This window comes from Nelumbo lutea, chromosome 2 (assembly GCF_056320005.1).
Source record: "Nelumbo lutea isolate HS-2025 chromosome 2, American lotus-T2T, whole genome shotgun sequence".
NCBI classification, from domain to species: Eukaryota; Viridiplantae; Streptophyta; class Magnoliopsida; order Proteales; family Nelumbonaceae; genus Nelumbo; species Nelumbo lutea.
Window position 1 is genome coordinate 33,738,221 of NC_142685.1, and position 12,228 is coordinate 33,750,448.

Sequence of the window (12,228 nt, forward strand, 5' to 3'; positions counted from 1 at the left end):
AAAAGCATTAACTATCAGATTAATAGAGCGATGCAATTAAAAAGAAAAGCAACCACTGCAAAATGAACAACATGATTACCCTCTGCAAGGTTATCTTCTGTGACCAGTGGATTAATTCATGAATATCAACTGTGCATCTTGTCAAATTAAAGCCAGTGTTATCCTATCAAATTCCACTAATATGGAACCTCCAGACTACAAATTCTCGGCAGGAATGACCAAATAGCTAGAACCAAAGCCCAAAATTGAAATCCAAATTCAATTCCTGAAAGCAAACCCACATAGAAAAATTCAATATATATATATATATATATATATATATATATATAGAGAGAGAGAGAGAGAGAGAGAGAGAGAGAGAGAGAAAGTGCCTTGCAGAACCCATCTAAGTTCTAAGCGTCTCCCAAAATCAACTACCCCAAAACTAAATTTCCACTCATCAGATCGACTAAAATACTGGAAACCCGGAACACAGTTCTTGATAATATTAATAAAATAAAACGAATGTTATTTAAATAAGAAAAAAAAAAAGAAGAACAAAAGTTCTAGGGTTCCTGATGCACTCGCGTGCCAGTTTATGCGACCGTACACCGTTCTAATCAGACACAACTGACAGAAACACCAAGTGGGTATAATTGAGATGGTTCCTGTAAATGCAACGAAAATCCAGACGGTTCTTGCCCGTTCTTAACTGGAGTAAAAACCAGTTGTATCTGATTGAAACAAGAACTCAGACTGATCAAAGACGCAGAAAGGCAAAAAAGATTCCGGAGCAAAGAGAGCGACAGAGAGACCGCCAATCGATGAAATCACAGCAGACGCCAGTCAGAGGGAAAAAATAAATAAAGTTTCGAAGTATTGGACCTTTTAACGACTGCTGATCAATAGACGCCCAGAGAATTTTCTTGCTTCCTCACTTGCTCGCTCGTTCTTCTTGTGCTTGGTTTGAATAAAAATTCGAAGTCATCATTACACATTACATCAATACAATTTCTTGAGTTTTTTTTTTTTTTTTTTTCCTTCGAGAATACAATTTCATGAGTTGTTATCTGAATTTGGGATTTATCGATACGTGTCTTCTTTATTGTTTTCTGTTTTAAAGAAAATATCTTGGGAATTCCGTCTGTAAGGATTAAAAGCAACAAAAATGGCCAACTTTCTGAACCCAGAACACCCATTATCCATCCTAACTCCCTATCTGCGTATACGTGGCAAATATGTAAACCCGTCATCAATCAATCAGGTCCTCATCCATATAGATGATGCAGGAGAGTAGTAGGGGTGATGATGCCAAAAATTTATTTACCCTTGAACTTTAAAACAAAAAATCATCCACAGAATTAAAAAGTCAAAATTTTTCCCTTTAAACTATGAAAAGTCCATTTTTTCCTTCAAACTATGTTGAATTGATTTAAATAAGTAAAATAAGCCAATTAAGCAAGATTTTATAAATCGGCTTGAAAATGGAATCACTTTGGCCATAAGATTTTGTGTCAATGATTTGATCGTTCGGTTCGAACTAATCGACCTACAACATTTTGAAAATGAAACAATAATTAAAATAAAAAGACCCAAAAACCATTCATCGAATTAAACAGCTTAGCCATTTGCTAACCAAGTCAACATTTTTTTGGAAATTCTGAGTTAAGTATAAAATGAAATCAGACAATTGGATGGTTCCTAGATTGAACAAATTGATCGCCCAAGCTAACGATGATTTTAAAACTATGCAATTAAGTTAATTAACTAAATGAATAAATTAATTAATTTAAGTAAATAGAGCAACTAAAGAAATTAATCTAACTAAACTAGATAAGTAAATTAATTATTTGATTAAATCAATTAAGTCAATTAAGTAAATTAAGCTAAGTAAATAGAATAATTAAATTAAATAAATTAAACTAATTAAGATAATTAAGCCAACTATGTAAATCAAGCAATTAAGTATGTCAATTAAGTAAGTTAAGCTAAGTAAATATAGTAATTAAATAATCAAACCTAATTAAGGTAACTAAGTAAATTAAATTACTGTTAATTAAGTAAATAAAGTAATTAAAGAAATTAAGTATATTAATGTAATTACGCAAATTGAGTTACTAAGCTAACAAAGTTGATCAAGTAAATCAAGTGATTGTCAATTTACTATTAGTTAAGCTAATTAAGTTAGTATTTAAGTAATAATTTACTCTTAGTTATTATTAATTTAATATTCTAATTTGATGATATCCTTGAAGTAATTTACGCTAAGGTTAATAAAATTCATTTTTTAACGATAGATGTTTCTAAAGTGGTTTTTGCATTGAAGTGTCCTTTCCATCATAGTTTGAAGGCAAAAATGGCCATGTAAATTCTTTAGGGTATAAAGTGGTTTTTTTGGCAAAGTTCAAGGATCGTCAGAACCAATCCTTGAACTATTCAAACCTAGCCCGCCCCATAAGTAAGAGTGGTGACCAGGCTTTTGAGTTCAAGCCCAGCCCAACCTACAAGCATGAAGCCTACAAATTTCTGGATGGATTTGGGCCCAACACTTTAAACCCAGGTTGGCCCACAACCGAGGATAACCAATACCCCATCTCCTAAACTCTCCCCAACCCTGGTGGCAATGGGATTTGATCCTAGGACTATTACAACAAAGTCAAGATCCTACCAATTGGACACTAGCCAATTGGTATATATAACATGTATATATATGCCCCTTGAGTTATGTTATATTATTTAATATTTTTATTAAGATTTTTACATCCTCTTAAAATAAGTTAAAGTGGAGGTAAAGGGGAGAGAGACAGTTGCAATTCCAATGCCACCACCATGGGTGGTTGTATGCACAATCATGACAAAACGGGATTTGTCCCCATCAGCTCTACCATACAAGAGGACCCTACCTTCTTGGCAATAGATCTCCACTTTGGATACTAAGGAGAATATCTACAAGTTCACAAGCAAGGGTTTGATTCCTTAAGTTGGTGTCATTCTGCATGGTTTTACCTCACGATATTTCTTAGGCCAAGAGTGTAACTGAGCAAAACTTGTGCATCCTAAAGGCCCATGAGCTTGTCATTGAGGATCTATACCACCCTATCAAGAAGGATATTGCTGTTCGGGAGCATCTTGAGAGGAGCAAAAGGGATTCAATGGGGGAGGAGATTGGCTCTTGAGCCAATCTATACCACCTGCTAGATTAAAGCTAATTGTTGCATTTGGTAAAATTATTCAAGATGAAAATGGTTCTCTTTGGGTGCAAAATCGGGTAGGTACAAACACCCTCTCTCCTCAAATTGAAGATGTTGCAATAAAGGAATGAATGTTTTCATTAGGCTTTGGATTTGGTCTGAATCATGGTGAAAACTGAAAAGCAATTGCTATAATTATTTGAAGCCCTTGATCAGTTCAAGGACAAATGACCAAGTGACTATTTTCTTTTATTTTTTGACCTGTGTATCTTTTTAACAATAAAACTATTGCTTTTCTTTGGCTAGTATGCAAATGGTGTTGCTCATCTAGGAACAGACAAAAGCCATTTAGTTATCTATTTTCTATTCTAATGAAAGTTTCAATTTACCAAAAAAAAAAAGAGTTTTAGACTATAATCATTGTTTTTTATTCATTAGAAGATAATATGTTGTTGAAGTTGAGAAGATAAAAGTTTGGTATCTACCAAAAATAAAGGATTAGAAAGTTGGTTTTGAATTATAGTAAAAAATCCTGATTTATTATCCAATAAAATAAGGGATATTAAGATGATTAATCTCATTGGCCCAAAATCCGGCCTAACCTAGCCCAAGCCAAAACCTTTAATAGGTGTTGAGTATCACAGTTTGCCTAGATAGTGCTATGAAAGGAGACTAGAGGATGGAGGTTTCATGGCTTTCTAGAGATTTCTAGTAAAGCCCAATAGATTCTAGAGTCTTCCAAAGCCATCTTGAAAAGTATGAAGTTCTATGTGTATAAAATTCTCTAGAGTCATCTTGAGTCTTCTTATATGCTAGGTTTATCAATGTAAATATCTAGAGAGGGTATATTTTAGGAAGATGCCTAAAAGGTTCCCACTTGAGGAGGTGGAACATGTGATTGATACAAAGAGGTGAAAGTGGTGGCTAGGATGCAGAGGTGTAATCCAATGAATAAGGTAAGGAGGTAGAAAACAAATGGTTAGGATTGCATTCAGAAGGTGGGAGTGCCTATAAATAGGACCCCTCCCCCATTTTGCAAAACCATTTAAGCGAGAGCATCCAAAGAATCCCTCTAAGAAAGTAAAATGTCCAAGAGTGAGTCTTGTACCCTTGTCATTGAGCTAATAAAAAGTGCTTTTGAGTTAATGCCTTATAAGTTTTTTGTCTCTAAAGCTTGAATGCTTTGCCTTAGTGTATGAGTTGGAAGTGAACCCAGTTGGTCCAAGAACCATAGAGTGTGTTAGAGAATTAGGCTAACTTGTGGAAACAATGAATAAAACCACAACTTTATACATGGATAAGGAGATTAGGCGCATGACAAGTAGTATTAGAGAATCTACTACCTCTACTAGCAAGGCAGATGGTTGGAGATGGGAAGGACATAACCTCTAAGGTATTGGACATTCCAAAGGTAGAGAAAATAAAGAGTATGAGTAAGGGCAAGTCTAGGGAAGCATCCATCGATCGAGCTACTAGCTGGGAAGAGTGCCTAGATAAAGTTAAGCCTTGAATAAATAACAAAATGAAGGCTTCAAATCATAATGACACGGCATAAAAGAGAAATTGAGCCAACTTGGCCTCATAAAGTCATAAGTAAGTTCATGATGTTACCTCGTGAACTACCTTGTGGAGCCACATTAGTTGAACCTCGCAAATCAATTGACAAGGTCATGCCAATTTAGCTCTACAAGTCACCTTACTATATCATCAATATGGATCACCTTGCAAAGCTCACTCACATCACCACAATATTCCAACCTCGTGGATCAACTCATGAGTTCGTAACAATCCCACCTTGCAAGAATAAATCATTTTTCCTTGCGAAGTCATGTTTGTCCTACCATTCTCATGAAATGTTTAAAATAAATTACATGTGTATATCTTTTGAGATAAGCAAAATACTAACGAGTCAGTACTCGAGTATGGTGAGAGTCATGTTGAAGGTGTTAGATTTGTGATCAATACCTTAGGGAAACCATGATTAGATGTACTTAGGCGTTATATTGATGTACGTCGTTCTAGGAGACCCAAAATCGTGCTCTAACAACCTTGTGGTTATGGGAGACACGTGTCTCAAGGGAAGAAATCAATTAGATCTATTTCTAGTCATTATTCGAGTTAAGAAATGTTTTGGAATGGTTGCTTTGTACACGTAGCCTTGCTCCCTTACTTCTATGAATAAAGAGATCATCTTTTTGTAAAGGGGAACTGATTCTCATTCCACTCAAAGCTAAGTTTTATGTTCTAGTGACATTTTCCTCTCAACTTCCAAAACTCTAAGTCCACCTTTTCCCTATTGGTTTACATCAAGAATCTCTAGTTATTGATGTAACGAGTACAACAAATTGATAAAGACAAGGGAATTCAAAGAAGGGGACATGGTACTAAAAGTAACAGCAGATGTGAAACAATGAAAGTCTACAAAGAAATTTACACCCAGTTGGCAAGGTCTTTTTGTACTACTTAAAGCCAACCCAAAAAAAGTAATGTATACATTATATGACCCTATAGAAAAACAATAAGATGAAATATTGAATGTCAAATGGTTAAAATTGTATTGTGCCTAAGTTGTTTGTATGTTCTTTATTGCCTTGCATGCATGAAATAGTCATTTCTATTATGTACTAATTCTTATCAAAATCAGTGTGCTCAAAATTATATTTCATTAGAAGTCATTAGTAAAATGAATGTTCTATCTCTTACAACATTTGTGTGTCATAATTGAGCAATCCCCACCCCAAAAAATTCTTGGTTTTGCACAATGAGGCTAAGCATTGCACAAAGGTCTAACACCTTGTAGAAGCTGCTTGCTCAAAGCTCAATATCAAAAATATTATAATGCCAAACTAGTAATTTTGGGGAGCTTCCATTTGATGGTCAATCTAGAAAACTGGTAGCTCTAAAGGCTACAAAAGAAATTTACGGTCTAGAGGCTTGACAAAAAATGGCTTTAATCCTAAACAAGTAACTCTAGAGGCTTTATCTCAATGATAAATCCAAAATAAATACACACCCTAGTCGATCGACTCAATATCAAAAGAAAAGGTCTTGTGCCTCGCAAATACAAAGGCTTCAAGCCTTGCAAAAGAAAGGGCCTTATGCCTCATAAGAACAAAAGCTTTAGTCCTTGTAAAAGAAAAGGACTAGTACCTCATAGATACAAAGGCTCTAAGCCTCGCAAAAGAAAAAGCCTTGTGCCTCGCAACTACAAAGGCTTTAAACCTCATAAAAGAAATGGGCCCCTATCTTTGCAAATACAAAGACTCTAATCCTACAAAAAAGAAAAAGGCCATGTGTCTCATAAGCACAAAGGATCTAAGCTTCATAAAAGAAAAATGCTTATGCCTCACAAATGCAAAGACTCCAAACCTTACAAAAGAAAAGGCCCAACCTCGTAAGCATAAAGGCAACAAGCCTCGTAAAATAAAAGGCCTTGTGCCTCACAAATACAAAGGCTCCATGCTTTGTAAAAGAAAAAACCCATTGTTGCACAAGCAAAAGACTATTCAAAGGTCAAGTGTCTTATAAGAAGAAAGGCTCTAAACCTCGCAAATAGAAGCATCCAATGCCTTGCAAACACTAAAACTCTATGTCTCACAAATGAAAAGAGCTCCAAACCTCACAAACACTAAGACTCATAAGCTCAAAATTCTTCATACCTTCACAAAAGGAAGATGATTATACAATACAAATGAAAATAAATTGTAGAGAAAGTACATGCAATAAAACATAGATTCAACTCACAAAGAAAAAAAGGTAAAAAATTTACAAGATTTGTACAAATATGAATCATTACAAGGTACATGATGTATGAAGTACAACAAATACAAAAGCAAAAAGATGAAATATCCAATTATTTTAAATTTTGATAATGCTTCTCTATAATCTCCCTACTGGTAATTCTATGACTAGCGACAAGGAAAACATCTATTTCTACTTAAACTTTAGTCTTCCTCTTGGATAACCCCTCGAACTCTTTTTTAATTCCATAAAATGGGTAGTAAGACCAATATGCTTAGCTTCCAATGTGTTATTAGACTCAAGGACATCAGAATGCTCTCCATTAATGGTATATAGAACAAACAGATAACTTGTCCTTTCAATCAAGTCTTAAATAGGGAAACTTGTTTCAAACAAGCTATCACAACTCACAAGCCACTTCATATAGTCCTCTTTTGATGTTGGATACCTTAGACAAGAGTAAAAAGCTTTGTATACCAAATAAAGCATGCTAAGCATGCTATTCATGGTTGCTCTATCATATCTCCTCGAGGGGCGCACCTTTAATTCCAATAACTATTTCACCTTGAAAATTAGGTCACAAGGAATAGAATAATTGCCTCGAAGTTCTTTGTGATGCATGTCCACACAATCTTCCAAAGGCACCTTAATAACATCCATCTCTTCAACACCAAATGTTCAACATCACTTTGCATCAAAACTTGATTGGTGGCTTTAGACACATTAGAAACAGAAGCAAACATCATACCAATACACCCTCTTGAGAACCACTACCTCATTATGTTCCTAAACAACCTCGTTATTAACCCCCTTAGTACTTACACTCTCAATAACCACATTCTTAGCTTTATTAATGGGAGCAACCTCACACCCTTATTCATCTTCAATCTCATTATCACAATGGGAACTGTCTCGTCCTTTATTACACCATAGGTAATGATATCCTCAACAGACCTAGAGATTCCTAATTCAGTATTTACAATACTTATAATTATAATTGCATCCCTTATTATAATGTTCATAGAAAATTTACTATCTATAATATCAACAATACACATTTCCTTTGCAACACTTGTGAAAAACTCCTTATTTACAATCGTTGGCATATTCTTGTCATTTGATGGACAAACTCCTACCCTTCAACTACAAACTTGGATTAGTCTTCGATAGCCTTGTCTACACCTACACGCACAAAATATTCATTCAGTCTCATTGAGTAGTTGAGAGCTTAAGAGGGCAAAAATAGAAGATTATACTTGATTGTTCACGTAATCATGTTCTTATATGCATATTTTATTTTGAAGACGTTTCCTTGATGTCTACACAACAAAGGGATAGCATGCCCCTTATACCGATATCCCCCCACTTGGATGAAAGTAAGAATTAATCTCAAGTCTCAATTGCAAATGGGCAAAAACCTTACCTATTGAACTAATTGACACCTTCATTGAGACAAACAACATGTTAGAAAAAACAACTATTTCTTTTTTAAATTTTATTACATGGGACTACACAAACAATGGGTTTTATATCCCCATACTAATATCCCCCAACCCAGGTAAAAGTGAGAAGTCCTTACTACAACTAGCCAAAGACCTTAACTATTGAACTAGTTGGCATGTTCATTGGAGGAAACAACTTGTAGGGAAAATTTTTTTTTTTTTTTTTTTTGCTTCATGGGGCTACATAACAAGGGTTAGCATTTTTGGCTAAAATCCAAATGTATTTGCTGATAGCAAACTCACCAAGTTGGATATTGACAGTTAAATTTTGTAGCCTTTAATATGCTTAAATAAGTTCAAGTTTTAAAATATCTTAAAAACTAAGCATATGAAGTCAAGAAGAAAGTCATGTTGTTCATGTGTTGAACTCTTCAAATTGAAAAGCAAAATAACTAAATTTAAGTTGGGCCAAAGCATCATATTTGATTGCTTTAGTATCTATCAAGGTTTAAAGTATTAGAAACCTAATGTGTATTGGAGAGACAATTTTAAAAGACGTATCGAGATACGCTTAAGATATACATGGATACACTAAGAAACTCATATAAATCCTAAAAACGTATGTTAATTACAATAAATATGAGTTTTATATCACTATTAATAAAATTTACGGTGACAACCCCTCCATTGGGGATATTTGGGGCAAAAAATGTTAGTTCTTAGATAAAAATGCCATAAACAAAGAATTGAAGAAAGTATAACTGAGACAAACATAGGGGAGAAAATTACAAGTTTGAGATATATGTCTCATTTATAACATTGATGAGACGACTCATAAGGCATGAGTCATCCCCTCTTGCTACCACCTAAGAGTTATTTTGCCTTTTCATCCTAATTATCATTAAGCTATTATTTGAAAAGAGAGGTAGAATGATAAACAGTGTGCTTATTTAGAAAACATGATTTATATGGTAGAAATTTTGTCAAAAGACAAAAATACAATGCATATTTTTAAGGACTTGAGAAGCTATTCTCTTATTCATCAATAAGAAAAATAACTTTAATACAATGCGTTAAATAATTTTTGATTTTATATGACCAATTATGTAATTGTAACTTGTATTGTAAATGATCATTTACATACTAAGGGGTGACTTAGTTGTATGTTAGTTGGTTCCCTCCATCAAGGACTTGGATTCAATTCTTACAACCACCTTGGAGAAGGGGGGGTCATTAGTGGTGTGTATCACCAAATATCAAAAAAGAATGATCGATTACATATGATGGTTTAAATATGCATGCATATAAGTGCTCTATAAATGATTAAATGATTAACTATCAAAGATTATTTCTAAGAATATGTGTGCTTAAAAACATTTGGCATTAGATCATATTCTGAGGTAGAGATTTGTTTACTAGGTTTAATTTCCCTAATGACTATGACTTCTTCAATTAAGTTAGTTTGAGTTATAAGATTTTACTATAATCTTGATCAGGAGAAAATTAAATGATTATTATTAAAGTTTGTAAAAAGAAAAATTATATCTGATAATTTTCCTTTAACTTAGGGATCATTTGGCAAGTCATTTAGGGAAAATCTTTTGGTAGTTTTGACAGTCAAAAGTCGCACTAAGATTTTGCATGAAGATCTGAGCAGTCTGAAACTAGTTTGGCTACCATGCATCTTTCCGTTCGAGAATAAAGCGAAAAAGACACGAAAAGCTACATTTGGGGTTTCTCGAAATCAATTCAAAATGGGACTTTCGTGTCTTTTTAGCACACCAATTTTTGGTGGTTAAATCTGTTACAAACCAATAAGAAAAAGATCGCAATATATTTGCTCGGCTTGTAAACAACCGAAAGACGCATGAAAAAACACACCATATGGGGCCTTAATTTTATTAACCTACATATAGATAGATAGCATACATACATACATAAACATGCACATACATTTTTGCATGTAAAGATTGTCGGTTGCATATGCATGCATACACACTTTCATATTGCATATGTGCATATATACCTAAATTTTATATTGTATTTATTAGTAAATTTTATTTGAACATTGTGCTTATATTAATTTTTTAAGAAAAAAGTTTCAATTGTTTATATTCATAAAGTAAAATGTAAAATGACTTAGAATGACATAATGTAAGGCTATGTTTGGATAGGCTTCTATTTTTGTACTTTTAGTAGTATGAAAGTATAAAGTACAAATACAACTTTTACTTTGGTATTTTGGTTTTAAAAACCGTTTGGGTAAAAAATTTTGGAAAGAATGCTTTCTAAAATAAAATACCATTTTCTATTTGGCAAAGCACCCTATCATTCATGTGATTCATCTAATCTTATACGTGACAAAGGCCCCATTACCCATGATTAGCCACTTGTATACATTGAAGATACACACACATGCCACATGTACACATCATGTACACATGGCAACCACTTAGATATGGCACTTGGTTTAGGAAAGAAGTGGTTTTGTACAGGTATAATGCTATATATAACATTATAAAAAACAAGCTATAAAAACATCCCATTAAGCTTCAAGAATAGTTTAGGAAACGAAGAAATCAACACCAGTGATTTCAAATAAACATAATATTAAGCTTGCCAATATTGCATGAAATGGAGAAAAACACTAAGAGAAATGGGGAAATATGAAACTGGGATCCATACCTGTGATTCTGATGAGGATTATGCTTTTGGCAGCAATTTCCGGTGGCAATGGTGGTCAAAGATGGGTGATGGAGAGCAAGAAGCCGTGATGGCAAAGAGGTTAGGGCTTGAAGACAACAGGCGAATGGGGGAATCACAACTGAGGGGTTTTACTTGAAGGGTTGTCACTGACGAAATGAAAGCAAAATTTTCCCAAAAGCACAAAGTAATAAAAGTCAACTTCGTTCTTTTAAAAAGTATGAAAGCCAAAGTAGGAAGTATGTCATCCAAACACGATGTGGTCTTTTTCATATTTTCATACTTTTGAAAAGTCTATCCAAACATGGCATAAAATGCCCCCATTTTGTGCAACCACCTAAACAAAAAAAAAAAAAGGTAATAGGTTAAGGGCATGCATTACATAATGTTTTGGTTGCCTTTAGTTCTTACTTATTAATGCCACTCATTATCTGATTGCATTCTGAATTCAATTAGAATTTATTTTAGTCCCATGGTTATGATTTAAGTTAAATTCAAATGTAAAATGAATTAAATATATATACCCACATCCGGTTCTGTTCGACTTTCTTGTATAACAAAATTAAGTTGGGTTAATACCAAATACATGAAGAGTTATAGTTTCATTTTTAAGAAGATAAACTTATAACAAAGTTGAAACCTCATACAACAACGGTTATAGCCGCTATTTCTGGTTACCTAGTATAAACATTGGACTATGTTTTGTTACGTTTTCATGTATAGCAATGGATAACATAACTATAGCCTTTTGTGCCTTTTAGCTATGGTTTTGTTTGTAGCTATGAACATATATACTTGTGTCTTAACTTTAGCTATAGACATTGACTATATGTTTAGAATACTTTTACCTAAGAGCACCATTATCCATAGCCATTGCTTTAAGATCTATCAAGTATTTGATAATCATATGACCCATCAAGTTGTATTAAGCTTACCAACTACCTAGTATATAAGTTTAATATGCTTGCATTTAATTAATTACAAATAAAAATTGAAAATCCATATAAATAACTATACTTTATAATGTAATGAAGGAAAAAAATAATTCAATGATACACAACTAACATCTTTAATGTTGTTAAAGTCTTGATAGCATACCTTGTGAATCATGAAAATACACTTTGTTAAACACGAACAAATAAAAATTAAGTGAACCATTTTTTGCCACGAAA

At 33.5% G+C, this 12,228-nt stretch overlaps 1 protein-coding gene across 7 annotated transcripts in view; it reads right to left on the reverse strand.

The window, feature by feature from the left end:
* The window catches only part of LOC148869740 (putative protein phosphatase 2C 60), a 34,537-nt gene extending 33,294 nt beyond the window's left edge, over window positions 1-1,243 (reverse strand). Inside the window, exons 1-2 of one of the 7 annotated variants that reach the window (XM_088967594.1) lie at window positions 865-1,243; window positions 80-265 (exon numbers count right to left, since the gene is read on the reverse strand). The gene's annotated coding sequence lies outside the window, so the exon portion shown is untranslated. Of the gene's footprint in view, window positions 1-79; window positions 266-371 lie in introns of all 7 variants that reach the window. The other 6 variants (XM_088967598.1, XM_088967600.1, XM_088967596.1 and 3 more) reach the window with 6 other exon arrangements.
* Window positions 1,244-12,228: the final 10,985 nt, after the last annotated feature.